Here is a 26559-nt window from a genome sequence, read left to right as displayed (position 1 = left end):
CTACTTTCATTGCTACCTGCTTGCTGGCTAGCCAGCTAGCCAGCCCTGTGGGCCTTGCTGCTGCTGCAGCCAAAAAACAAAAGGTGGTGCTGCTGCTGCTTCTGCTGCTTCTGCTTCTGCTTGTGTCTGGCCGCTGTTGGAGCGTCCAGGCACAGGACTTCTGCTGCTGCTGACTAAATGGCCTCCTTAATTGGATCATTTGAGTAGCCAGCACACCTGTGCAGGTAGGGCATGACATGATAGGCAGCTGCCTTGATAGCGGGTGGGTGCTGAATGTTCCTAATTGACAAAATAAGATTAATGCTTATGAAGAAATATAAAATCTCATCCCTTCCCCAATATCGCGCCACACCCCTACCCCTTAATTCCCTGGTTGAACTTGATGGACATATGTCTTTTTTCGACCGTACTAACTATGTAACTATGTAACATAACATGGGGGGGGGGGGGGTCTCCTGGCTGTTCACACAGGGTGTGTCATTGCTGTACATTGACCATGCATTGCTTCTGTGGTATTGCAAAGGCAAAGACAAATGCTTCCAGCCATCCATTGCACTAATGGATTGGTCATCAGCTGGCTGTCTATGTCCCGCATCAATATAGACCAAAGTACAGAGGGTTAGGCTATGCTATTGTGCACCCTACCTGATGCATCAGAAGGTGCGAGGGCCCTTGCTAAATTCTGTGCACAGACTTTGAGATCTATACTTTAGACTGTATCTAAACCCTGCTCCAACATGGACTGACATTCTGGCCTACTTTCAGCCGATGCGACTTGTCTGCCGCTGAACAGTCGCTTTTTATGTATTCAGCACCTATGTATAATGTTGTAAAAATGCTCTAGAAGCTAAAGTCGCAGAAATGTCACACATATTTGGCCTGCAACTTTCTGTGCGACAAATTCAGACAGGAAAAATCAGTATAAATCCTTAGAAAATTATCCCCCAGTGTCTCCATCTGCTGGCGGTATTGAATAAGCATTGCTGCACTGATGGGGTATGCATTAGACGAAAAAAAAGAAGAAAAAGAAGAATAATACGCCCAGAAAAGAGGCGAAAAGGAGAAAAACGTAAAAAAACGTGAAAAAAAAGTAAGAGGAAGAGAAGGGAAAAAAAGGTGGAAATGGGTTTAAAAGTGATTTCGGCGGAGAAATATATATATATATATATATATATATATATATATATATACGCGCACACACACACATATATATAAACGTATTCTCCGTTGAGATATTGCAGCCGCTGCTGTGTCCAGGCCCAGGAGCCTTAGCACTGTGCTGTGATGTCACTCAATACCACTGACATCACTAGGTGTAAACAACATCTCTCCTTTGCTGTGTATGTGACTATGGAGCTGTTTGGTGATGTCGTCTATTATGGCCTTCATAGAAGCAACAGGAGATTGTTGCATCCATCTAGAACCCTCAGAACTACAGTGCTATGATGTCACTCACTTCCACAGGCCTTGCAGAGTGTAAACAACAACAACCCAGCTTTGTTGTGTATGTAACCATAGGGATTTGTGATGTCACCTAGAACCTTCACAGCAGCGACAGCTTTATGAGGAGCATCAGCACTGCTCTGCCTGAGCAGAACCATCACCGCCATAGGTTGTCAAATAACCCGGGTTTAACCCACACAGGTAAGTCCAATGGGGTGCAGGCATGTCCTCTATGCTTACAGCTTCCCGTGGGTGTTGGTTTGATACCGTTTGGGGACAGCCAAGGAGGCATCTGCAGGCAACAAAGGTAGGTGTGTGCTTGTGTGTGTGTTTCCTATGCAGATCCTAAGCCCAGTGTCACATGCAAGTAGGAGGAGTAAGAAGGGTTCCTGGCAAATCCGGGTTATGGATTGCATTTAAAAAGGCCCCGTGGGAGTGCAATGGGCCCCTGTCTTGCTGCTTAGCAATAATGGTATGGGTTTAGGTTCTGCTGTGTGTACTGGTGGTGGTTGACTGCCCCCCAGCCCAGAGTGTGCATGGAAAATTGTCTGGCAGCCTCCCTGACAGCAAGCAGTGATAGTGCCCATGAAGGGCACCTTGTTGGGCCCGCCCCTTTCACGGTTATCGCTTCTCGGCCTTTTGGCTAAGATCAAGTGTAGTATCTGTTCTTATCAGTTTAATATCTGATACGTCCCCTATCTGGGGACCATATATTAAATGGATTTTTGAGAACGGGGGCCGATTTCGAAGCTTGCTTCCGTCGCCCTATGCATTGACCCGATATGGCAGTATCTTCGGGTACAGTGCACCACCCCCTTACAGGGTTAAAAAGAAAGATTCCTACTTTCATTGCTACCTGCTTGCTGGCTAGCCAGCTAGCCAGCCCTGTGGGCCTTGCTGCTGCTGCAGCCAAAAAACAAAAGGTGGTGCTGCTGCTGCTTCTGCTGCTTCTGCTTCTGCTTGTGTCTGGCCGCTGTTGGAGCGTCCAGGCACAGGACTTCTGCTGCTGCTGACTAAATGGCCTCCTTAATTGGATCATTTGAGTAGCCAGCACACCTGTGCAGGTAGGGCATGACATGATAGGCAGCTGCCTTGATAGCGGGTGGGTGCTGAATGTTCCTAATTGACAAAATAAGATTAATGCTTATGAAGAAATATAAAATCTCATCCCTTCCCCAATATCGCGCCACACCCCTACCCCTTAATTCCCTGGTTGAACTTGATGGACATATGTCTTTTTTCGACCGTACTAACTATGTAACTATGTAACATAACATGGGGGGGGGGGGGGGTCTCCTGGCTGTTCACACAGGTGTGTCATTGCTGTACATTGACCATGCATTGCTTCTGTGGTATTGCAAAGGCAAAGACAAATGCTTCCAGCCATCCATTGCACTAATGGATTGGTCATCAGCTGGCTGTCTATGTCCCGCATCAATATAGACCAAAGTACAGAGGGTTAGGCTATGCTATTGTGCACCTACCTGATGCATCAGAAGGTGCGAGGCCCTTGCTAAATTCTGTGCACAGACTTTGAGATCTATACTTTAGACTGTATCTAAACCTGCTCCAACATGGACTGACATTCTGGCCTACTTTCAGCCGATGCGACTTGTCTGTCGCTGAACAGTCGCTTTTTATGTATTCAGCACCTATGTATAATGTTGTAAAAATGCTCTAGAAGCTAAAGTCGCAGAAATGTCACACATATTTGGCCTGCAACTTTCTGTGCGACAAATTCAGACAGGAAAAATCAGTATAAATCCTTAGAAAATTATCCCCCAGTGTCTCCATCTGCTGGCGGTATTGAATAAGCATTGCTGCACTGATGGGGTATGCATTAGACGAAAAAAAAGAAGAAAAAGAAGAATAATACGCCCAGAAAAGAGGCGAAAAGGAGAAAAACGTAAAAAAACGTGAAAAAAAAGTAAGAGGAAGAGAAGGGAAAAAAAGGTGGAAATGGGTTTAAAAGTGATTTCGGCGGAGAAATATATATATATATATATATATATATATATATATATATATATATATATATATACGCGCACACACACACATATATATAAACGTATTCTCCGTTGAGATATTGCAGCCGCTGCTGTGTCCAGGCCCAGGAGCCTTAGCACTGTGCTGTGATGTCACTCAATACCACTGACATCACTAGGTGTAAACAACATCTCTCCTTTGCTGTGTATGTGACTATGGAGCTGTTTGGTGATGTCGTCTATTATGGCCTTCATAGAAGCAACAGGAGATTGTTGCATCCATCTAGAACCCTCAGAACTACAGTGCTATGATGTCACTCACTTCCACAGGCCTTGCAGAGTGTAAACAACAACAACCCAGCTTTGTTGTGTATGTAACCATAGGGATTTGTGATGTCACCTAGAACCTTCACAGCAGCGACAGCTTTATGAGGAGCATCAGCACTGCTCTGCCTGAGCAGAACCATCACCGCCATAGGTTGTCAAATAACCCGGGTTTAACCCACACAGGTAAGTCCAATGGGGTGCAGGCATGTCCTCTATGCTTACAGCTTCCCGTGGGTGTTGGTTTGATACCGTTTGGGGACAGCCAAGGAGGCATCTGCAGGCAACAAAGGTAGGTGTGTGCTTGTGTGTGTGTTTCCTATGCAGATCCTAAGCCCAGTGTCACATGCAAGTAGGAGGAGTAAGAAGGGTTCCTGGCAAATCCGGGTTATGGATTGCATTTAAAAAGGCCCCGTGGGAGTGCAATGGGCCCCTGTCTTGCTGCTTAGCAATAATGGTATGGGTTTAGGTTCTGCTGTGTGTACTGGTGGTTGACTGCCCCCCAGCCCAGAGTGTGCATGGAAAATTGTCTGGCAGCCTCCCTGACAGCAAGCAGTGATAGTGCCCATGAAGGGCACCTTGTTGGGCCCGCCCCTTTCACGGTTATCGCTTCTCGGCCTTTTGGCTAAGATCAAGTGTAGTATCTGTTCTTATCAGTTTAATATCTGATACGTCCCCTATCTGGGGACCATATATTAAATGGATTTTTGAGAACGGGGGCCGATTTCGAAGCTTGCTTCCGTCGCCCTATGCATTGACCCGATATGGCAGTATCTTCGGGTACAGTGCACCACCCCCTTACAGGGTTAAAAAGAAAGATTCCTACTTTCATTGCTACCTGCTTGCTGGCTAGCCAGCTAGCCAGCCCTGTGGGCCTTGCTGCTGCTGCAGCCAAAAAACAAAAGGTGGTGCTGCTGCTGCTTCTGCTGCTTCTGCTTCTGCTTGTGTCTGGCCGCTGTTGGAGCGTCCAGGCACAGGACTTCTGCTGCTGCTGACTAAATGGCCTCCTTAATTGGATCATTTGAGTAGCCAGCACACCTGTGCAGGTAGGGCATGACATGATAGGCAGCTGCCTTGATAGGCGGGTGGGTGCTGAATGTTCCTAATTGACAAAATAAGATTAATGCTTATGAAGAAATATAAAATCTCATCCCTTCCCCAATATCGCGCCACACCCCTACCCCTTAATTCCCTGGTTGAACTTGATGGACATATGTCTTTTTTCGACCGTACTAACTATGTAACTATGTAACATAACATGGGGGGGGGGGGGGGTCTCCTGGCTGTTCACACAGGTGTGTCATTGCTGTACATTGACCATGCATTGCTTCTGTGGTATTGCAAAGGCAAAGACAAATGCTTCCAGCCATCCATTGCACTAATGGATTGGTCCTCAGCTGGCTGTCTATGTCCCGCATCAATATAGACCAAAGTACAGAGGGTTAGGCTATGCTATTGTGCACCTACCTGATGCATCAGAAGGTGCGAGGCCCTTGCTAAATTCTGTGCACAGACTTTGAGATCTATACTTTAGACTGTATCTAAACCTGCTCCAACATGGACTGACATTCTGGCCTACTTTCAGCCGATGCGACTTGTCTGTCGCTGAACAGTCGCTTTTTATGTATTCAGCACCTATGTATAATGTTGTAAAAATGCTCTAGAAGCTAAAGTCGCAGAAATGTCACACATATTTGGCCTGCAACTTTCTGTGCGACAAATTCAGACAGGAAAAATCAGTATAAATCCTTAGAAAATTATCCCCCAGTGTCTCCATCTGCTGGCGGTATTGAATAAGCATTGCTGCACTGATGGGGTATGCATTAGACGAAAAAAAAGAAGAAAAAGAAGAATAATACGCCCAGAAAAGAGGCGAAAAGGAGAAAAACGTAAAAAAACGTGAAAAAAAAGTAAGAGGAAGAGAAGGGAAAAAAAGGTGGAAATGGGTTTAAAAGTGATTTCGGCGGAGAAATATATATATATATATATATATATATATATATATATATATATACGCGCACACACACACATATATATAAACGTATTCTCCGTTGAGATATTGCAGCCGCTGCTGTGTCCAGGCCCAGGAGCCTTAGCACTGTGCTGTGATGTCACTCAATACCACTGACATCACTAGGTGTAAACAACATCTCTCCTTTGCTGTGTATGTGACTATGGAGCTGTTTGGTGATGTCGTCTATTATGGCCTTCATAGAAGCAACAGGAGATTGTTGCATCCATCTAGAACCCTCAGAACTACAGTGCTATGATGTCACTCACTTCCACAGGCCTTGCAGAGTGTAAACAACAACAACCCAGCTTTGTTGTGTATGTAACCATAGGGATTTGTGATGTCACCTAGAACCTTCACAGCAGCGACAGCTTTATGAGGAGCATCAGCACTGCTCTGCCTGAGCAGAACCATCACCGCCATAGGTTGTCAAATAACCCGGGTTTAACCCACACAGGTAAGTCCAATGGGGTGCAGGCATGTCCTCTATGCTTACAGCTTCCCGTGGGTGTTGGTTTGATACCGTTTGGGGACAGCCAAGGAGGCATCTGCAGGCAACAAAGGTAGGTGTGTGCTTGTGTGTGTGTTTCCTATGCAGATCCTAAGCCCAGTGTCACATGCAAGTAGGAGGAGTAAGAAGGGTTCCTGGCAAATCCGGGTTATGGATTGCATTTAAAAAGGCCCCGTGGGAGTGCAATGGGCCCCTGTCTTGCTGCTTAGCAATAATGGTATGGGTTTAGGTTCTGCTGTGTGTACTGGTGGTTGACTGCCCCCCAGCCCAGAGTGTGCATGGAAAATTGTCTGGCAGCCTCCCTGACAGCAAGCAGTGATAGTGCCCATGAAGGGCACCTTGTTGGGCCCGCCCCTTTCACGGTTATCGCTTCTCGGCCTTTTGGCTAAGATCAAGTGTAGTATCTGTTCTTATCAGTTTAATATCTGATACGTCCCCTATCTGGGGACCATATATTAAATGGATTTTTGAGAACGGGGGCCGATTTCGAAGCTTGCTTCCGTCGCCCTATGCATTGACCCGATATGGCAGTATCTTCGGGTACAGTGCACCACCCCCTTACAGGGTTAAAAAGAAAGATTCCTACTTTCATTGCTACCTGCTTGCTGGCTAGCCAGCTAGCCAGCCCTGTGGGCCTTGCTGCTGCTGCAGCAGCCAAAAAACAAAAGGTGGTGCTGCTGCTGCTTCTGCTGCTTCTGCTTCTGCTTGTGTCTGGCCGCTGTTGGAGCGTCCAGGCACAGGACTTCTGCTGCTGCTGACTAAATGGCCTCCTTAATTGGATCATTTGAGTAGCCAGCACACCTGTGCAGGTAGGGCATGACATGATAGGCAGCTGCCTTGATAGCGGGTGGGTGCTGAATGTTCCTAATTGACAAAATAAGATTAATGCTTATGAAGAAATATAAAATCTCATCCCTTCCCCAATATCGCGCCACACCCCTACCCCTTAATTCCCTGGTTGAACTTGATGGACATATGTCTTTTTTCGACCGTACTAACTATGTAACTATGTAACATAACATGGGGGGGGGGGTCTCCTGGCTGTTCACACAGGTGTGTCATTGCTGTACATTGACCATGCATTGCTTCTGTGGTATTGCAAAGGCAAAGACAAATGCTTCCAGCCATCCATTGCACTAATGGATTGGTCATCAGCTGGCTGTCTATGTCCCGCATCAATATAGACCAAAGTACAGAGGGTTAGGCTATGCTATTGTGCACCTACCTGATGCATCAGAAGGTGCGAGGCCCTTGCTAAATTCTGTGCACAGACTTTGAGATCTATACTTTAGACTGTATCTAAACCTGCTCCAACATGGACTGACATTCTGGCCTACTTTCAGCCGATGCGACTTGTCTGTCGCTGAACAGTCGCTTTTTATGTATTCAGCACCTATGTATAATGTTGTAAAAATGCTCTAGAAGCTAAAGTCGCAGAAATGTCACACATATTTGGCCTGCAACTTTCTGTGCGACAAATTCAGACAGGAAAAATCAGTATAAATCCTTAGAAAATTATCCCCCAGTGTCTCCATCTGCTGGCGGTATTGAATAAGCATTGCTGCACTGATGGGGTATGCATTAGACGAAAAAAAAGAAGAAAAAGAAGAATAATACGCCCAGAAAAGAGGCGAAAAGGAGAAAAACGTAAAAAAACGTGAAAAAAAAGTAAGAGGAAGAGAAGGGAAAAAAAGGTGGAAATGGGTTTAAAAGTGATTTCGGCGGAGAAATATATATATATATATATATATATATATATATATATATATATATATACGCGCACACACACACATATATATAAACGTATTCTCCGTTGAGATATTGCAGCCGCTGCTGTGTCCAGGCCCAGGAGCCTTAGCACTGTGCTGTGATGTCACTCAATACCACTGACATCACTAGGTGTAAACAACATCTCTCCTTTGCTGTGTATGTGACTATGGAGCTGTTTGGTGATGTCGTCTATTATGGCCTTCATAGAAGCAACAGGAGATTGTTGCATCCATCTAGAACCCTCAGAACTACAGTGCTATGATGTCACTCACTTCCACAGGCCTTGCAGAGTGTAAACAACAACAACCCAGCTTTGTTGTGTATGTAACCATAGGGATTTGTGATGTCACCTAGAACCTTCACAGCAGCGACAGCTTTATGAGGAGCATCAGCACTGCTCTGCCTGAGCAGAACCATCACCGCCATAGGTTGTCAAATAACCCGGGTTTAACCCACACAGGTAAGTCCAATGGGGTGCAGGCATGTCCTCTATGCTTACAGCTTCCCGTGGGTGTTGGTTTGATACCGTTTGGGGACAGCCAAGGAGGCATCTGCAGGCAACAAAGGTAGGTGTGTGCTTGTGTGTGTGTTTCCTATGCAGATCCTAAGCCCAGTGTCACATGCAAGTAGGAGGAGTAAGAAGGGTTCCTGGCAAATCCGGGTTATGGATTGCATTTAAAAAGGCCCCGTGGGAGTGCAATGGGCCCCTGTCTTGCTGCTTAGCAATAATGGTATGGGTTTAGGTTCTGCTGTGTGTACTGGTGGTTGACTGCCCCCCAGCCCAGAGTGTGCATGGAAAATTGTCTGGCAGCCTCCCTGACAGCAAGCAGTGATAGTGCCCATGAAGGGCACCTTGTTGGGCCCGCCCCTTTCACGGTTATCGCTTCTCGGCCTTTTGGCTAAGATCAAGTGTAGTATCTGTTCTTATCAGTTTAATATCTGATACGTCCCCTATCTGGGGACCATATATTAAATGGATTTTTGAGAACGGGGGCCGATTTCGAAGCTTGCTTCCGTCGCCCTATGCATTGACCCGATATGGCAGTATCTTCGGGTACAGTGCACCACCCCCTTACAGGGTTAAAAAGAAAGATTCCTACTTTCATTGCTACCTGCTTGCTGGCTAGCCAGCTAGCCAGCCCTGTGGGCCTTGCTGCTGCTGCAGCCAAAAAACAAAAGGTGGTGCTGCTGCTGCTTCTGCTGCTTCTGCTGCTTCTGCTTCTGCTTGTGTCTGGCCGCTGTTGGAGCGTCCAGGCACAGGACTTCTGCTGCTGCTGACTAAATGGCCTCCTTAATTGGATCATTTGAGTAGCCAGCACACCTGTGCAGGTAGGGCATGACATGATAGGCAGCTGCCTTGATAGCGGGTGGGTGCTGAATGTTCCTAATTGACAAAATAAGATTAATGCTTATGAAGAAATATAAAATCTCATCCCTTCCCCAATATCGCGCCACACCCCTACCCCTTAATTCCCTGGTTGAACTTGATGGACATATGTCTTTTTTCGACCGTACTAACTATGTAACTATGTAACATAACATGGGGGGGGGGGGGGGGGTCTCCTGGCTGTTCACACAGGTGTGTCATTGCTGTACATTGACCATGCATTGCTTCTGTGGTATTGCAAAGGCAAAGACAAATGCTTCCAGCCATCCATTGCACTAATGGATTGGTCATCAGCTGGCTGTCTATGTCCCGCATCAATATAGACCAAAGTACAGAGGGTTAGGCTATGCTATTGTGCACCTACCTGATGCATCAGAAGGTGCGAGGCCCTTGCTAAATTCTGTGCACAGACTTTGAGATCTATACTTTAGACTGTATCTAAACCTGCTCCAACATGGACTGACATTCTGGCCTACTTTCAGCCGATGCGACTTGTCTGTCGCTGAACAGTCGCTTTTTATGTATTCAGCACCTATGTATAATGTTGTAAAAATGCTCTAGAAGCTAAAGTCGCAGAAATGTCACACATATTTGGCCTGCAACTTTCTGTGCGACAAATTCAGACAGGAAAAATCAGTATAAATCCTTAGAAAATTATCCCCCAGTGTCTCCATCTGCTGGCGGTATTGAATAAGCATTGCTGCACTGATGGGGTATGCATTAGACGAAAAAAAAGAAGAAAAAGAAGAATAATACGCCCAGAAAAGAGGCGAAAAGGAGAAAAACGTAAAAAAACGTGAAAAAAAAGTAAGAGGAAGAGAAGGGAAAAAAAGGTGGAAATGGGTTTAAAAGTGATTTCGGCGGAGAAATATATATATATATATATATATATATATATATATATATATATATACGCGCACACACACACATATATATAAACGTATTCTCCGTTGAGATATTGCAGCCGCTGCTGTGTCCAGGCCCAGGAGCCTTAGCACTGTGCTGTGATGTCACTCAATACCACTGACATCACTAGGTGTAAACAACATCTCTCCTTTGCTGTGTATATGACTATGGAGCTGTTTGGTGATGTCGTCTATTATGGCCTTCATAGAAGCAACAGGAGATTGTTGCATCCATCTAGAACCCTCAGAACTACAGTGCTATGATGTCACTCACTTCCACAGGCCTTGCAGAGTGTAAACAACAACAACCCAGCTTTGTTGTGTATGTAACCATAGGGATTTGTGATGTCACCTAGAACCTTCACAGCAGCGACAGCTTTATGAGGAGCATCAGCACTGCTCTGCCTGAGCAGAACCATCACCGCCATAGGTTGTCAAATAACCCGGGTTTAACCCACACAGGTAAGTCCAATGGGGTGCAGGCATGTCCTCTATGCTTACAGCTTCCCGTGGGTGTTGGTTTGATACCGTTTGGGGACAGCCAAGGAGGCATCTGCAGGCAACAAAGGTAGGTGTGTGCTTGTGTGTGTGTTTCCTATGCAGATCCTAAGCCCAGTGTCACATGCAAGTAGGAGGAGTAAGAAGGGTTCCTGGCAAATCCGGGTTATGGATTGCATTTAAAAAGGCCCCGTGGGAGTGCAATGGGCCCCTGTCTTGCTGCTTAGCAATAATGGTATGGGTTTAGGTTCTGCTGTGTGTACTGGTGGTTGACTGCCCCCCAGCCCAGAGTGTGCATGGAAAATTGTCTGGCAGCCTCCCTGACAGCAAGCAGTGATAGTGCCCATGAAGGGCACCTTGTTGGGCCCGCCCCTTTCACGGTTATCGCTTCTCGGCCTTTTGGCTAAGATCAAGTGTAGTATCTGTTCTTATCAGTTTAATATCTGATACGTCCCCTATCTGGGGACCATATATTAAATGGATTTTTGAGAACGGGGGCCGATTTCGAAGCTTGCTTCCGTCGCCCTATGCATTGACCCGATATGGCAGTATCTTCGGGTACAGTGCACCACCCCCTTACAGGGTTAAAAAGAAAGATTCCTACTTTCATTGCTACCTGCTTGCTGGCTAGCCAGCTAGCCAGCCCTGTGGGCCTTGCTGCTGCTGCAGCCAAAAAACAAAAGGTGGTGCTGCTGCTGCTTCTGCTGCTTCTGCTTCTGCTTGTGTCTGGCCGCTGTTGGAGCGTCCAGGCACAGGATTTCTGCTGCTGCTGACTAAATGGCCTCCTTAATTGGATCATTTGAGTAGCCAGCACACCTGTGCAGGTAGGGCATGACATGATAGGCAGCTGCCTTGATAGCGGGTGGGTGCTGAATGTTCCTAATTGACAAAATAAGATTAATGCTTATGAAGAAATATAAAATCTCATCCCTTCCCCAATATCGCGCCACACCCCTACCCCTTAATTCCCTGGTTGAACTTGATGGACATATGTCTTTTTTCGACCGTACTAACTATGTAACTATGTAACATAACATGGGGGGGGGGGGGGGTCTCCTGGCTGTTCACACAGGTGTGTCATTGCTGTACATTGACCATGCATTGCTTCTGTGGTATTGCAAAGGCAAAGACAAATGCTTCCAGCCATCCATTGCACTAATGGATTGGTCATCAGCTGGCTGTCTATGTCCCGCATCAATATAGACCAAAGTACAGAGGGTTAGGCTATGCTATTGTGCACCTACCTGATGCATCAGAAGGTGCGAGGCCCTTGCTAAATTCTGTGCACAGACTTTGAGATCTATACTTTAGACTGTATCTAAACCTGCTCCAACATGGACTGACATTCTGGCCTACTTTCAGCCGATGCGACTTGTCTGTCGCTGAACAGTCGCTTTTTATGTATTCAGCACCTATGTATAATGTTGTAAAAATGCTCTAGAAGCTAAAGTCGCAGAAATGTCACACATATTTGGCCTGCAACTTTCTGTGCGACAAATTCAGACAGGAAAAATCAGTATAAATCCTTAGAAAATTATCCCCCAGTGTCTCCATCTGCTGGCGGTATTGAATAAGCATTGCTGCACTGATGGGGTATGCATTAGACGAAAAAAAAGAAGAAAAAGAAGAATAATACGCCCAGAAAAGAGGCGAAAAGGAGAAAAACGTAAAAAAACGTGAAAAAAAAGTAAGAGGAAGAGAAGGGAAAAAAAGGTGGAAATGGATTTAAAAGTGATTTCGGCGGAGAAATATATATATATATATATATATATATATATATATATATATATACGCGCACACACACACATATATATAAACGTATTCTCCATTGAGATATTGCAGCCGCTGCTGTGTCCAGGCCCAGGAGCCTTAGCACTGTGCTGTGATGTCACTCAATACCACTGACATCACTAGGTGTAAACAACATCTCTCCTTTGCTGTGTATGTGACTATGGAGCTGTTTGGTGATGTCGTCTATTATGGCCTTCATAGAAGCAACAGGAGATTGTTGCATCCATCTAGAACCCTCAGAACTACAGTGCTATGATGTCACTCACTTCCACAGGCCTTGCAGAGTGTAAACAACAACAACCCAGCTTTGTTGTGTATGTAACCATAGGGATTTGTGATGTCACCTAGAACCTTCACAGCAGCGACAGCTTTATGAGGAGCATCAGCACTGCTCTGCCTGAGCAGAACCATCACCGCCATAGGTTGTCAAATAACCCGGGTTTAACCCACACAGGTAAGTCCAATGGGGTGCAGGCATGTCCTCTATGCTTACAGCTTCCCGTGGGTGTTGGTTTGATACCGTTTGGGGACAGCCAAGGAGGCATCTGCAGGCAACAAAGGTAGGTGTGTGCTTGTGTGTGTGTTTCCTATGCAGATCCTAAGCCCAGTGTCACATGCAAGTAGGAGGAGTAAGAAGGGTTCCTGGCAAATCCGGGTTATGGATTGCATTTAAAAAGGCCCCGTGGGAGTGCAATGGGCCCCTGTCTTGCTGCTTAGCAATAATGGTATGGGTTTAGGTTCTGCTGTGTGTACTGGTGGTTGACTGCCCCCCAGCCCAGAGTGTGCATGGAAAATTGTCTGGCAGCCTCCCTGACAGCAAGCAGTGATAGTGCCCATGAAGGGCACCTTGTTGGGCCCGCCCCTTTCACGGTTATCGCTTCTCGGCCTTTTGGCTAAGATCAAGTGTAGTATCTGTTCTTATCAGTTTAATATCTGATACGTCCCCTATCTGGGGACCATATATTAAATGGATTTTTGAGAACGGGGGCCGATTTCGAAGCTTGCTTCCGTCGCCCTATGCATTGACCCGATATGGCAGTATCTTCGGGTACAGTGCACCACCCCCTTACAGGGTTAAAAAGAAAGATTCCTACTTTCATTGCTACCTGCTTGCTGGCTAGCCAGCTAGCCAGCCCTGTGGGCCTTGCTGCTGCTGCAGCCAAAAAACAAAAGGTGGTGCTGCTGCTGCTTCTGCTGCTTCTGCTTCTGCTTGTGTCTGGCCGCTGTTGGAGCGTCCAGGCACAGGACTTCTGCTGCTGCTGACTAAATGGCCTCCTTAATTGGATCATTTGAGTAGCCAGCACACCTGTGCAGGTAGGGCATGACATGATAGGCAGCTGCCTTGATAGCGGGTGGGTGCTGAATGTTCCTAATTGACAAAATAAGATTAATGCTTATGAAGAAATATAAAATCTCATCCCTTCCCCAATATCGCGCCACACCCCTACCCCTTAATTCCCTGGTTGAACTTGATGGACATATGTCTTTTTTCGACCGTACTAACTATGTAACTATGTAACATAACATGGGGGGGGGGGGTCTCCTGGCTGTTCACACAGGTGTGTCATTGCTGTACATTGACCATGCATTGCTTCTGTGGTATTGCAAAGGCAAAGACAAATGCTTCCAGCCATCCATTGCACTAATGGATTGGTCATCAGCTGGCTGTCTATGTCCCGCATCAATATAGACCAAAGTACAGAGGGTTAGGCTATGCTATTGTGCACCTACCTGATGCATCAGAAGGTGCGAGGCCCTTGCTAAATTCTGTGCACAGACTTTGAGATCTATACTTTAGACTGTATCTAAACCTGCTCCAACATGGACTGACATTCTGGCCTACTTTCAGCCGATGCGACTTGTCTGTCGCTGAACAGTCGCTTTTTATGTATTCAGCACCTATGTATAATGTTGTAAAAATGCTCTAGAAGCTAAAGTCGCAGAAATGTCACACATATTTGGCCTGCAACTTTCTGTGCGACAAATTCAGACAGGAAAAATCAGTATAAATCCTTAGAAAATTATCCCCCAGTGTCTCCATCTGCTGGCGGTATTGAATAAGCATTGCTGCACTGATGGGGTATGCATTAGACGAAAAAAAAGAAGAAAAAGAAGAATAATACGCCCAGAAAAGAGGCGAAAAGGAGAAAAACGTAAAAAAACGTGAAAAAAAAGTAAGAGGAAGAGAAGGGAAAAAAAGGTGGAAATGGGTTTAAAAGTGATTTCGGCGGAGAAATATATATATATATATATATATATATATATATATATATATACGCGCACACACACACATATATATAAACGTATTCTCCGTTGAGATATTGCAGCCGCTGCTGTGTCCAGGCCCAGGAGCCTTAGCACTGTGCTGTGATGTCACTCAATACCACTGACATCACTAGGTGTAAACAACATCTCTCCTTTGCTGTGTATGTGACTATGGAGCTGTTTGGTGATGTCGTCTATTATGGCCTTCATAGAAGCAACAGGAGATTGTTGCATCCATCTAGAACCCTCAGAACTACAGTGCTATGATGTCACTCACTTCCACAGGCCTTGCAGAGTGTAAACAACAACAACCCAGCTTTGTTGTGTATGTAACCATAGGGATTTGTGATGTCACCTAGAACCTTCACAGCAGCGACAGCTTTATGAGGAGCATCAGCACTGCTCTGCCTGAGCAGAACCATCACCGCCATAGGTTGTCAAATAACCCGGGTTTAACCCACACAGGTAAGTCCAATGGGGTGCAGGCATGTCCTCTATGCTTACAGCTTCCCGTGGGTGTTGGTTTGATACCGTTTGGGGACAGCCAAGGAGGCATCTGCAGGCAACAAAGGTAGGTGTGTGCTTGTGTGTGTGTTTCCTATGCAGATCCTAAGCCCAGTGTCACATGCAAGTAGGAGGAGTAAGAAGGGTTCCTGGCAAATCCGGGTTATGGATTGCATTTAAAAAGGCCCCGTGGGAGTGCAATGGGCCCCTGTCTTGCTGCTTAGCAATAATGGTATGGGTTTAGGTTCTGCTGTGTGTACTGGTGGTTGACTGCCCCCCAGCCCAGAGTGTGCATGGAAAATTGTCTGGCAGCCTCCCTGACAGCAAGCAGTGATAGTGCCCATGAAGGGCACCTTGTTGGGCCCGCCCCTTTCACGGTTATCGCTTCTCGGCCTTTTGGCTAAGATCAAGTGTAGTATCTGTTCTTATCAGTTTTTCATGCTGGTGGGGATGGGTGGTGCATGGAGGATGCAGGTGTACCAGGGCTTTCCGGGGCTGGTTCTGAGGAATCAGCTCGACGGCTGCCCCGATGTGACCTGTTCCCTCCGGGTCTCGCCATGAGGCTGAGAGGGTCTAGAGCCGAGGTACTTTTGTGCCTCGGGGAGTGGTGACCCCGAGGTGCCGAAACTCACTGGGAGGATAGACTCACTGAGTTGAAGCACGGGCACCATAATCTCTTCACCTTGTGGCACTCACCTCTTGATTCCCGGCCTTCTGGCTAGGATCAGAGAAATTTTTATAGATCCGGCCGGATGTCCGGGCAGTATATCTGCACACATTCACTTATTTATTTCTTTTTTGTCTCACTGTGTCACTTTTTGCGTGTTGTGTGTTCACAGGATTGGTCAGGATGCGGTAGCCCTTCTGGGTGTCCCTCCTGGCGGTCTAGGGGAGGTGTGTGTGGCCATTAGGTTCCGCACCTCCCTGCAAACACCCCGGGTACTCCTGCTTTGGCAGGGTACCTACCGTAATCGGCTCTGCGGGCAGATACCTTGGCTAACGCCAAGGGGGATGCCGGGAGCATTTGTGGTCCCCTAGTAGCTTCGGCGAAAAGGGACATTGAACCTGGAACCTCGCAGGTACCTTTTGGTCCGGAGGCGAAGGGTAAGGTTTGTTGGGGGGCCTCTCTCCTATCGGAGAAGGGCTTGCGATAGACCGCATCCTTGTGCACGTTTTTTTTAGTGTAACACGTTTGCACTTTTTCTTGCACTTTGGGTGAATCGAAAGCACGTTCCTCGGCTTTAGATAAAAAAAAAAAAAAAAATCTGTTCTTATCAGTTTAATATCTGATACGTCCCCTATCTGGGGACCATATATTAAATGGATTTTTGAGAACGGGGGCCGATTTCGAAGCTTGCTTCCGTCGCCCTATGCATTGACCCGATATGGCAGTATCTTCGGGTACAGTGCACCACCCCCTTACAGGGTTAAAAAGAAAGATTCCTACTTTCATTGCTACCTGCTTGCTGGCTAGCCAGCTAGCCAGCCCTGTGGGCCTTGCTGCTGCTGCAGCCAAAAAACAAAAGGTGGTGCTGCTGCTGCTTCTGCTGCTTCTGCTTCTGCTTGTGTCTGGCCGCTGTTGGAGCGTCCAGGCACAGGACTTCTGCTGCTGCTGACTAAATGGCCTCCTTAATTGGATCATTTGAGTAGCCAGCACACCTGTGCAGGTAGGGCATGACATGATAGGCAGCTGCCTTGATAGCGGGTGGGTGCTGAATGTTCCTAATTGACAAAATAAGATTAATGCTTATGAAGAAATATAAAATCTCATCCCTTCCCCAATATCGCGCCACACCCCTACCCCTTAATTCCCTGGTTGAACTTGATGGACATATGTCTTTTTTCGACCGTACTAACTATGTAACTATGTAACATAACATGGGGGGGGGGGGGGGGGTCTCCTGGCTGTTCACACAGGTGTGTCATTGCTGTACATTGACCATGCATTGCTTCTGTGGTATTGCAAAGGCAAAGACAAATGCTTCCAGCCATCCATTGCACTAATGGATTGGTCATCAGCTGGCTGTCTATGTCCCGCATCAATATAGACCAAAGTACAGAGGGTTAGGCTATGCTATTGTGCACCTACCTGATGCATCAGAAGGTGCGAGGCCCTTGCTAAATTCTGTGCACAGACTTTGAGATCTATACTTTAGACTGTATCTAAACCTGCTCCAACATGGACTGACATTCTGGCCTACTTTCAGCCGATGCGACTTGTCTGTCGCTGAACAGTCGCTTTTTATGTATTCAGCACCTATGTATAATGTTGTAAAAATGCTCTAGAAGCTAAAGTCGCAGAAATGTCACACATATTTGGCCTGCAACTTTCTGTGCGACAAATTCAGACAGGAAAAATCAGTATAAATCCTTAGAAAATTATCCCCCAGTGTCTCCATCTGCTGGCGGTATTGAATAAGCATTGCTGCACTGATGGGGTATGCATTAGACGAAAAAAAAGAAGAAAAAGAAGAATAATACGCCCAGAAAAGAGGCGAAAAGGAGAAAAACGTAAAAAAACGTGAAAAAAAAGTAAGAGGAAGAGAAGGGAAAAAAAGGTGGAAATGGGTTTAAAAGTGATTTCGGCGGAGAAATATATATATATATATATATATATATATATATATATATATATATATACGCGCACACACACACATATATATAAACGTATTCTCCGTTGAGATATTGCAGCCGCTGCTGTGTCCAGGCCCAGGAGCCTTAGCACTGTGCTGTGATGTCACTCAATACCACTGACATCACTAGGTGTAAACAACATCTCTCCTTTGCTGTGTATGTGACTATGGAGCTGTTTGGTGATGTCGTCTATTATGGCCTTCATAGAAGCAACAGGAGATTGTTGCATCCATCTAGAACCCTCAGAACTACAGTGCTATGATGTCACTCACTTCCACAGGCCTTGCAGAGTGTAAACAACAACAACCCAGCTTTGTTGTGTATGTAACCATAGGGATTTGTGATGTCACCTAGAACCTTCACAGCAGCGACAGCTTTATGAGGAGCATCAGCACTGCTCTGCCTGAGCAGAACCATCACCGCCATAGGTTGTCAAATAACCCGGGTTTAATCCACACAGGTAAGTCCAATGGGGTGCAGGCATGTCCTCTATGCTTACAGCTTCCCGTGGGTGTTGGTTTGATACCGTTTGGGGACAGCCAAGGAGGCATCTGCAGGCAACAAAGGTAGGTGTGTGCTTGTGTGTGTGTTTCCTATGCAGATCCTAAGCCCAGTGTCACATGCAAGTAGGAGGAGTAAGAAGGGTTCCTGGCAAATCCGGGTTATGGATTGCATTTAAAAAGGCCCCGTGGGAGTGCAATGGGCCCCTGTCTTGCTGCTTAGCAATAATGGTATGGGTTTAGGTTCTGCTGTGTGTACTGGTGGTTGACTGCCCCCCAGCCCAGAGTGTGCATGGAAAATTGTCTGGCAGCCTCCGTGACAGCAAGCAGTGATAGTGCCCATGAAGGGCACCTTGTTGGGCCCGCCCCTTTCACGGTTATCGCTTCTCGGCCTTTTGGCTAAGATCAAGTGTAGTATCTGTTCTTATCAGTTTAATATCTGATACGTCCCCTATCTGGGGACCATATATTAAATGGATTTTTGAGAACGGGGGCCGATTTCGAAGCTTGCTTCCGTCGCCCTATGCATTGACCCGATATGGCAGTATCTTCGGGTACAGTGCACCACCCCCTTACAGGGTTAAAAAGAAAGATTCCTACTTTCATTGCTACCTGCTTGCTGGCTAGCCAGCTAGCCAGCCCTGTGGGCCTTGCTGCTGCTGCAGCCAAAAAACAAAAGGTGGTGCTGCTGCTGCTTCTGCTTCTGCTGCTTCTGCTTGTGTCTGGCCGCTGTTGGAGCGTCCAGGCACAGGACTTCTGCTGCTGCTGACTAAATGGCCTTCTTAATTGGATCATTTGAGTAGCCAGCACACCTGTGCAGGTAGGGCATGACATGATAGGCAGCTGCCTTGATAGCGGGTGGGTGCTGAATGTTCCTAATTGACAAAATAAGATTAATGCTTATGAAGAAATATAAAATCTCATCCCTTCCCCAATATCGCGCCACACCCCTACCCCTTAATTCCCTGGTTGAACTTGATGGACATATGTCTTTTTTCGACCGTACTAACTATGTAACTATGTAACATAACATGGGGGGGGGTCTCCTGGCTGTTCACACAGGTGTGTCATTGCTGTACATTGACCATGCATTGCTTCTGTGGTATTGCAAAGGCAAAGACAAATGCTTCCAGCCATCCATTGCACTAATGGATTGGTCATCAGCTGGCTGTCTATGTCCCGCATCAATATAGACCAAAGTACAGAGGGTTAGGCTATGCTATTGTGCACCTACCTGATGCATCAGAAGGTGCGAGGCCCTTGCTAAATTCTGTGCACAGACTTTGAGATCTATACTTTAGACTGTATCTAAACCTGCTCCAACATGGACTGACATTCTGGCCTACTTTCAGCCGATGCGACTTGTCTGTCGCTGAACAGTCGCTTTTTATGTATTCAGCACCTATGTATAATGTTGTAAAAATGCTCTAGAAGCTAAAGTCGCAGAAATGTCACACATATTTGGCCTGCAACTTTCTGTGCGACAAATTCAGACAGGAAAAATCAGTATAAATCCTTAGAAAATTATCCCCCAGTGTCTCCATCTGCTGGCGGTATTGAATAAGCATTGCTGCACTGATGGGGTATGCATTAGACGAAAAAAAAGAAGAAAAAGAAGAATAATACGCCCAGAAAAGAGGCGAAAAGGAGAAAAACGTAAAAAAAGTGAAAAAAAAGTAAGAGGAAGAGAAGGGAAAAAAAGGTGGAAATGGGTTTAAAAGTGATTTCGGCGGAGAAATATATATATATATATATATATATATATATATATATATATATATATATATATATATATATATATATACGCGCACACACACACATATATATAAACGTATTCTCGGTTGAGATATTGCAGCCGCTGCTGTGTCCAGGCCCAGGAGCCTTAGCACTGTGCTGTGATGTCACTCAATACCACTGACATCACTAGGTGTAAACAACATCTCTCCTTTGCTGTGTATGTGACTATGGAGCTGTTTGGTGATGTCGTCTATTATGGCCTTCATAGAAGCAACAGGAGATTGTTGCATCCATCTAGAACCCTCAGAACTACAGTGCTATGATGTCACTCACTTCCACAGGCCTTGCAGAGTGTAAACAACAACAACCCAGCTTTGTTGTGTATGTAACCATAGGGATTTGTGATGTCACCTAGAACCTTCACAGCAGCGACAGCTTTATGAGGAGCATCAGCACTGCTCTGCCTGAGCAGAACCATCACCGCCATAGGTTGTCAAATAACCCGGGTTTAACCCACACAGGTAAGTCCAATGGGGTGCAGGCATGTCCTCTATGCTTACAGCTTCCCGTGGGTGTTGGTTTGATACCGTTTGGGGACAGCCAAGGAGGCATCTGCAGGCAACAAAGGTAGGTGTGTGCTTGTGTGTGTGTTTCCTATGCAGATCCTAAGCCCAGTGTCACATGCAAGTAGGAGGAGTAAGAAGGGTTCCTGGCAAATCCGGGTTATGGATTGCATTTAAAAAGGCCCCGTGGGAGTGCAATGGGCCCCTGTCTTGCTGCTTAGCAATAATGGTATGGGTTTAGGTTCTGCTGTGTGTACTGGTGGTTGACTGCCCCCCAGCCCAGAGTGTGCATGGAAAATTGTCTGGCAGCCTCCCTGACAGCAAGCAGTGATAGTGCCCATGAAGGGCACCTTGTTGGGCCCGCCCCTTTCACGGTTATCGCTTCTCGGCCTTTTGGCTAAGATCAAGTGTAGTATCTGTTCTTATCAGTTTAATATCTGATACGTCCCCTATCTGGGGACCATATATTAAATGGATTTTTGAGAACGGGGGCCGATTTCGAAGCTTGCTTCCGTCGCCCTATGCATTGACCCGATATGGCAGTATCTTCGGGTACAGTGCACCACCCCCTTACAGGGTTAAAAAGAAAGATTCCTACTTTCATTGCTACCTGCTTGCTGGCTAGCCAGCTAGCCAGCCCTGTGGGCCTTGCTGCTGCTGCAGCCAAAAAACAAAAGGTGGTGCTGCTGCTGCTTCTGCTGCTTCTGCTTCTGCTTGTGTCTGGCCGCTGTTGGAGCGTCCAGGCACAGGACTTCTGCTGCTGCTGACTAAATGGCCTCCTTAATTGGATCATTTGAGTAGCCAGCACACCTGTGCAGGTAGGGCATGACATGATAGGCAGCTGCCTTGATAGCGGGTGGGTGCTGAATGTTCCTAATTGACAAAATAAGATTAATGCTTATGAAGAAATATAAAATCTCATCCCTTCCCCAATATCGCGCCACACCCCTACCCCTTAATTCCCTGGTTGAACTTGATGGACATATGTCTTTTTTCGACCGTACTAACTATGTAACTATGTAACATAACATGGGGGGGGGGGGTCTCCTGGCTGTTCACACAGGTGTGTCATTGCTGTACATTGACCATGCATTGCTTCTGTGGTATTGCAAAGGCAAAGACAAATGCTTCCAGCCATCCATTGCACTAATGGATTGGTCATCAGCTGGCTGTCTATGTCCCGCATCAATATAGACCAAAGTACAGAGGGTTAGGCTATGCTATTGTGCACCTACCTGATGCATCAGAAGGTGCGAGGCCCTTGCTAAATTCTGTGCACAGACTTTGAGATCTATACTTTAGACTGTATCTAAACCTGCTCCAACATGGACTGACATTCTGGCCTACTTTCAGCCGATGCGACTTGTCTGTCGCTGAACAGTCGCTTTTTATGTATTCAGCACCTATGTATAATGTTGTAAAAATGCTCTAGAAGCTAAAGTCGCAGAAATGTCACACATATTTGGCCTGCAACTTTCTGTGCGACAAATTCAGACAGGAAAAATCAGTATAAATCCTTAGAAAATTATCCCCCAGTGTCTCCATCTGCTGGCGGTATTGAATAAGCATTGCTGCACTGATGGGGTATGCATTAGACGAAAAAAAAGAAGAAAAAGAAGAATAATACGCCCAGAAAAGAGGCGAAAAGGAGAAAAACGTAAAAAAACGTGAAAAAAAAGTAAGAGGAAGAGAAGGGAAAAAAAGGTGGAAATGGGTTTAAAAGTGATTTCGGCGGAGAAATATATATATATATATATATATATATATATATATATATATACGCGCACACACACACATATATATAAACGTATTCTCCGTTGAGATATTGCAGCCGCTGCTGTGTCCAGGCCCAGGAGCCTTAGCACTGTGCTGTGATGTCACTCAATACCACTGACATCACTAGGTGTAAACAACATCTCTCCTTTGCTGTGTATGTGACTATGGAGCTGTTTGGTGATGTCGTCTATTATGGCCTTCATAGAAGCAACAGGAGATTGTTGCATCCATCTAGAACCCTCAGAACTACAGTGCTATGATGTCACTCACTTCCACAGGCCTTGCAGAGTGTAAACAACAACAACCCAGCTTTGTTGTGTATGTAACCATAGGGATTTGTGATGTCACCTAGAACCTTCACAGCAGCGACAGCTTTATGAGGAGCATCAGCACTGCTCTGCCTGAGCAGAACCATCACCGCCATAGGTTGTCAAATAACCCGGGTTTAACCCACACAGGTAAGTCCAATGGGGTGCAGGCATGTCCTCTATGCTTACAGCTTCCCGTGGGTGTTGGTTTGATACCGTTTGGGGACAGCCAAGGAGGCATCTGCAGGCAACAAAGGTAGGTGTGTGCTTGTGTGTGTGTTTCCTATGCAGATCCTAAGCCCAGTGTCACATGCAAGTAGGAGGAGTAAGAAGGGTTCCTGGCAAATCCGGGTTATGGATTGCATTTAAAAAAGCCCCGTGGGAGTGCAATGGGCCCCTGTCTTGCTGCTTAGCAATAATGGTATGGGTTTAGGTTCTGCTGTGTGTACTGGTGGTTGACTGCCCCCCAGCCCAGAGTGTGCATGGAAAATTGTCTGGCAGCCTCCCTGACAGCAAGCAGTGATAGTGCCCATGAAGGGCACCTTGTTGGGCCCGCCCCTTTCACGGTTATCGCTTCTCGGCCTTTTGGCTAAGATCAAGTGTAGTTTCTGTTCTTACCTGGCAGGGGAGATACCATGATCGCTACGGTCTGAAGAACTCCAAGCATTGTGGTAGAGATTTTGCGTAGTACGATTGCAGTACTTTTCGTTCTTATTAGAACCGCATTTCTCTAGAGCATACCACCTGAAGATCGTCTCCTGCCTGCCTCGGAACATCTGAAGAAGGAGAAGATCTTGAAGACTGCAGCTCCGGAAGAAGCCGACGAAGAACCTGGAAGAAGGGAATCGGCGGTGAATTCCGGAACAGCGGCGAAGAGGAAGGCGGCGCAGAATCTTTTCGAAGAAACTCGCTGCCTCTGGAGAAGGATTTGCATAGCTCCTCCCACCGGGACCGGATCTGCATAGCTCCTCCCACCCGGGAAAGAAGACTTTGCGAAGCCTCTCTCCACAAGCAAGCAAGGAAGCGGAAAAGAGCCTGCTGGAAGAAGCCATGGCCTCAACCAGCAAGTCCACCCAGGAGGCTGCAGGGCAAGGCCTGGAGGTCCAGCCCCAACCACAGCAAGCTTCAACCTCCACCACGGCAAGGCAGAAGGGCGGCAGAATTCCTAACCTGGAAGCTCCAACCCTGGAGCCTTGGATGAGGCAGACTGTTGCCTTGAAGCTCAAGCCCGTGGACGGAAGGGTGCCGGACATGTCCCACGACGTGTTCTGCAAGAAGATGCTGGCGGATCAAGGCTTCCCCACGGCTGACACCCTGGGAATAGCAACCTTCTTTTCGGGAATCTTCTACATCACCTTTGCCACCATTGGGACCTGTAGAAGATACTGGGAGGTGGTGAAAGCGGCGAGTCCCGAATCCCCTTTCTCTCGCTTTGTGGGCAACTGCCTTATTCAAAGAGAGGAGAGGCGGGTGACGGTCTCAATGCGGAACCCACACACCCCAGGCACGGACATCTCGACCTTCCTGAAGCGCTTCTGCACCGTGGTGAGGGAGCCCACCCGCATCCTGAACTCACTCGGATACTGGACCTGCAAGTGGTCTGTGGTCGTCAGACTCAACAAGAACCCTGCTTCTCCAGACGGACTACAGCACCTGCCAACGACATTTTCCTTGGGCAACTCCACAGGACTTATCTTCTACCCGGACATGCCGCAGACCTGCAGGAGATGTGGCAAGATGGGCCACGAGGGCAAGGACTGTACGGAGGATGCCTGCAGGTATTGCCGTGTGACAGGTCACACGACCAAGGACTGCCCCAAGAGCAAGACCTGCAACCTCTGCGGACTGGCAGCCCACAGCTACAAGGACTGCCCCCAGAGGGAGAGAACATGGGCATCTGTGGCAGCGAGAGCACCGAAGCCAGCCCCAGCTCCGGAGCCAACACCACGGATGGCCAAGCCGACCAAGGAGGGTAAGAAGGCGAAAGCCACCACCCCTGCCCCGTCCCGCCCCTCCCCTGCCCCTCCCGCCCCATCCCCTGCCCCTCCCGCCCCATCTCCTGCCCCACCCCGCCCCACCCCTGCCCCATCCCGTCCCACCCCTGCCCCATCCCGTCCCACCCCTGCCCCTCCTGCCCCATCCCGTCCCACCCCTGCCCCTCCTGCCCCATCCCGTCCCACCCCCGCCCCTCCTGCCCCATCCCGCCCCACCCCTGCCCCCCGTACCCCACCCCGGCCCACCCCTGCCCCCCGTACCCCACCCCGGCCCACCCCTGCCCCGTCCTCCCCTGCCCGGCCCACCCCTGCCCCGTCCTCCCCTGCCCGGCCCACCCCTGCCCCGTCCTCCCCTGCCCGGGCACTCTCTCCTGCCCCCCGCCCCACCCAGCCTCCTTTCTCTCCTGGCCCAGCAGCACCTAACCCCCCTCCAGCTGCTGGTGCCCGCCCTTCGGAGGACTTTCCTGTGCTTCCTCCCCCAGGTACCATACAGAGGAAGAGGAAAGGAAGGGACAACGTATCAGAAGAGTCCCACAAAAGAAAAATAATCGAGACCTGCGAGACCCCTCAAGCTTCAGATGAGGAGGAGGAGATGGAGCAGGTCTGCGAGAGCCTTGAAGCTTCAGAAGGAGAGGAGGTGATGGAGCAGGCCCAAGTGGAGCAGGTCCAAGCAGAGCCAGTCCAAGCTCAATCTATGGAGGAGCTGCTGCAGGACCCAGAGGTTAAGAAAATCCTGGACACTCCGTCCAACACGGTCTACGACGAGTTCTTGGAAGGGCGCTACGAGAAGCCACAGGAGCCGACAGGCGCCAGAGAAGAGGACCCGTCCGACCAGACTGGTAACTAGTATAAGAACTAACCTCTCTTTTTATTCCCATGGCTGATCTCAACATCTTCTGCATTAATGTGAGGAGTATTAGAGCTTGGTTTAGATTTCAGACTGTTCTTACGTTCTTAGATTCCCAGAGGTGTGATGTTTACATGTTGCAGGAATGTGCTTTGTCTGCTTCTAGGTCTTACAACCATCTGGCCAGGCAGTGGCCTCACGGCCCTTCCTACTGGTCTGGTGGGGGCGACAATAGGTCTGCGGGGGTGGCCATCCTGATCAGGGGAGGTAACTTTGCACTTGATTCCGTCCGGGAGCTCGTCTGTGGCAGACTTCTTGTCGCAGACGGTTCCTGGGCGGGTGAGCCCGTGCGGCTCATCAACGTGTATGCCTCCCCTGAGAGGGATGTCCGACTGGAGGTTCTCCAGGCCCTGCGGGCTGAACTCGCCACCACTAGAGCAGTAGTGTTGGGTGGTGACTTCAACTGCCCCATTGAGGTGGACGGGCGCAGTTCTGGCACATCCGCCAACCTGGACGTGACGTCTAAACTGCTGATTGAGATGGTGACGGAGGCATCCTTGCAGGACGTTGTCGGGTCCATCGGGAACGGCTCCGTAAACTATACGTGGAGCCGCCCCGATGGCTCGCTCCGTTCTCGGATAGACTTCATCTTCACTTCGAGAGCAGTCAGAAAGGTGTCGTACTCTATGGTCCCCTGCTTCTTCTCTGACCACAGGGCCATTCGATTCCGGGGGACTCTGGGCCATGGATTCCCACCTGGCCCGGGCTCCTGGAAGTTGAATTGTGCCCTGTTGGAGCAGAGGGAG

At 47.8% G+C, this 26559-nt stretch overlaps 9 non-coding genes and 2 pseudogenes across 9 annotated transcripts; all 11 read left to right on the top strand.

Annotated features, from left to right (window-relative positions):
• The first annotated feature begins 2066 nt into the window (after positions 1-2066).
• On the top strand, positions 2067-2257 carry LOC130303436 (U2 spliceosomal RNA). Its single transcript, XR_008853506.1, has one exon. It is a non-coding gene; the product is annotated as a U2 spliceosomal RNA (small nuclear RNA).
• A 2100-nt stretch (positions 2258-4357) lies between these two features.
• On the top strand, positions 4358-4548 carry LOC130303434 (U2 spliceosomal RNA). Its single transcript, XR_008853504.1, has one exon. It is a non-coding gene; the product is annotated as a U2 spliceosomal RNA (small nuclear RNA).
• Positions 4549-6639: 2091 nt separating this feature from the next.
• Positions 6640-6830, top strand: LOC130303433 (U2 spliceosomal RNA). The gene has a single exon (XR_008853503.1). It is a non-coding gene; the product is annotated as a U2 spliceosomal RNA (small nuclear RNA).
• Positions 6831-8923: 2093 nt separating this feature from the next.
• On the top strand, positions 8924-9114 carry LOC130303432 (U2 spliceosomal RNA). The gene has a single exon (XR_008853502.1). It is a non-coding gene; the product is annotated as a U2 spliceosomal RNA (small nuclear RNA).
• Positions 9115-11217: 2103 nt separating this feature from the next.
• LOC130303431 (U2 spliceosomal RNA) lies at positions 11218-11408 on the top strand. The gene has a single exon (XR_008853501.1). It is a non-coding gene; the product is annotated as a U2 spliceosomal RNA (small nuclear RNA).
• A 2090-nt stretch (positions 11409-13498) lies between these two features.
• Positions 13499-13689, top strand: LOC130303430 (U2 spliceosomal RNA). The gene has a single exon (XR_008853500.1). It is a non-coding gene; the product is annotated as a U2 spliceosomal RNA (small nuclear RNA).
• A 2085-nt stretch (positions 13690-15774) lies between these two features.
• Positions 15775-15935, top strand: LOC130303464 (U2 spliceosomal RNA; annotated as a pseudogene).
• Positions 15936-16628: 693 nt separating this feature from the next.
• Positions 16629-16811, top strand: LOC130303460 (U2 spliceosomal RNA). Its single transcript, XR_008853528.1, has one exon. It is a non-coding gene; the product is annotated as a U2 spliceosomal RNA (small nuclear RNA).
• Positions 16812-18907: 2096 nt separating this feature from the next.
• LOC130303429 (U2 spliceosomal RNA) lies at positions 18908-19098 on the top strand. The gene has a single exon (XR_008853499.1). It is a non-coding gene; the product is annotated as a U2 spliceosomal RNA (small nuclear RNA).
• Positions 19099-21205: 2107 nt separating this feature from the next.
• Positions 21206-21396, top strand: LOC130303428 (U2 spliceosomal RNA). The gene has a single exon (XR_008853498.1). It is a non-coding gene; the product is annotated as a U2 spliceosomal RNA (small nuclear RNA).
• Positions 21397-23481: 2085 nt separating this feature from the next.
• LOC130303467 (U2 spliceosomal RNA) lies at positions 23482-23658 on the top strand (annotated as a pseudogene).
• Positions 23659-26559: the final 2901 nt, after the last annotated feature.

Source organism: Hyla sarda, unplaced genomic scaffold (assembly GCF_029499605.1).
Source record: "Hyla sarda isolate aHylSar1 unplaced genomic scaffold, aHylSar1.hap1 scaffold_1228, whole genome shotgun sequence".
NCBI classification, from domain to species: domain Eukaryota; kingdom Metazoa; phylum Chordata; class Amphibia; order Anura; family Hylidae; genus Hyla; species Hyla sarda.
Note: the sequence above shows the minus strand (reverse complement) of the source record. Positions and strands in the feature narration are given on the sequence as shown.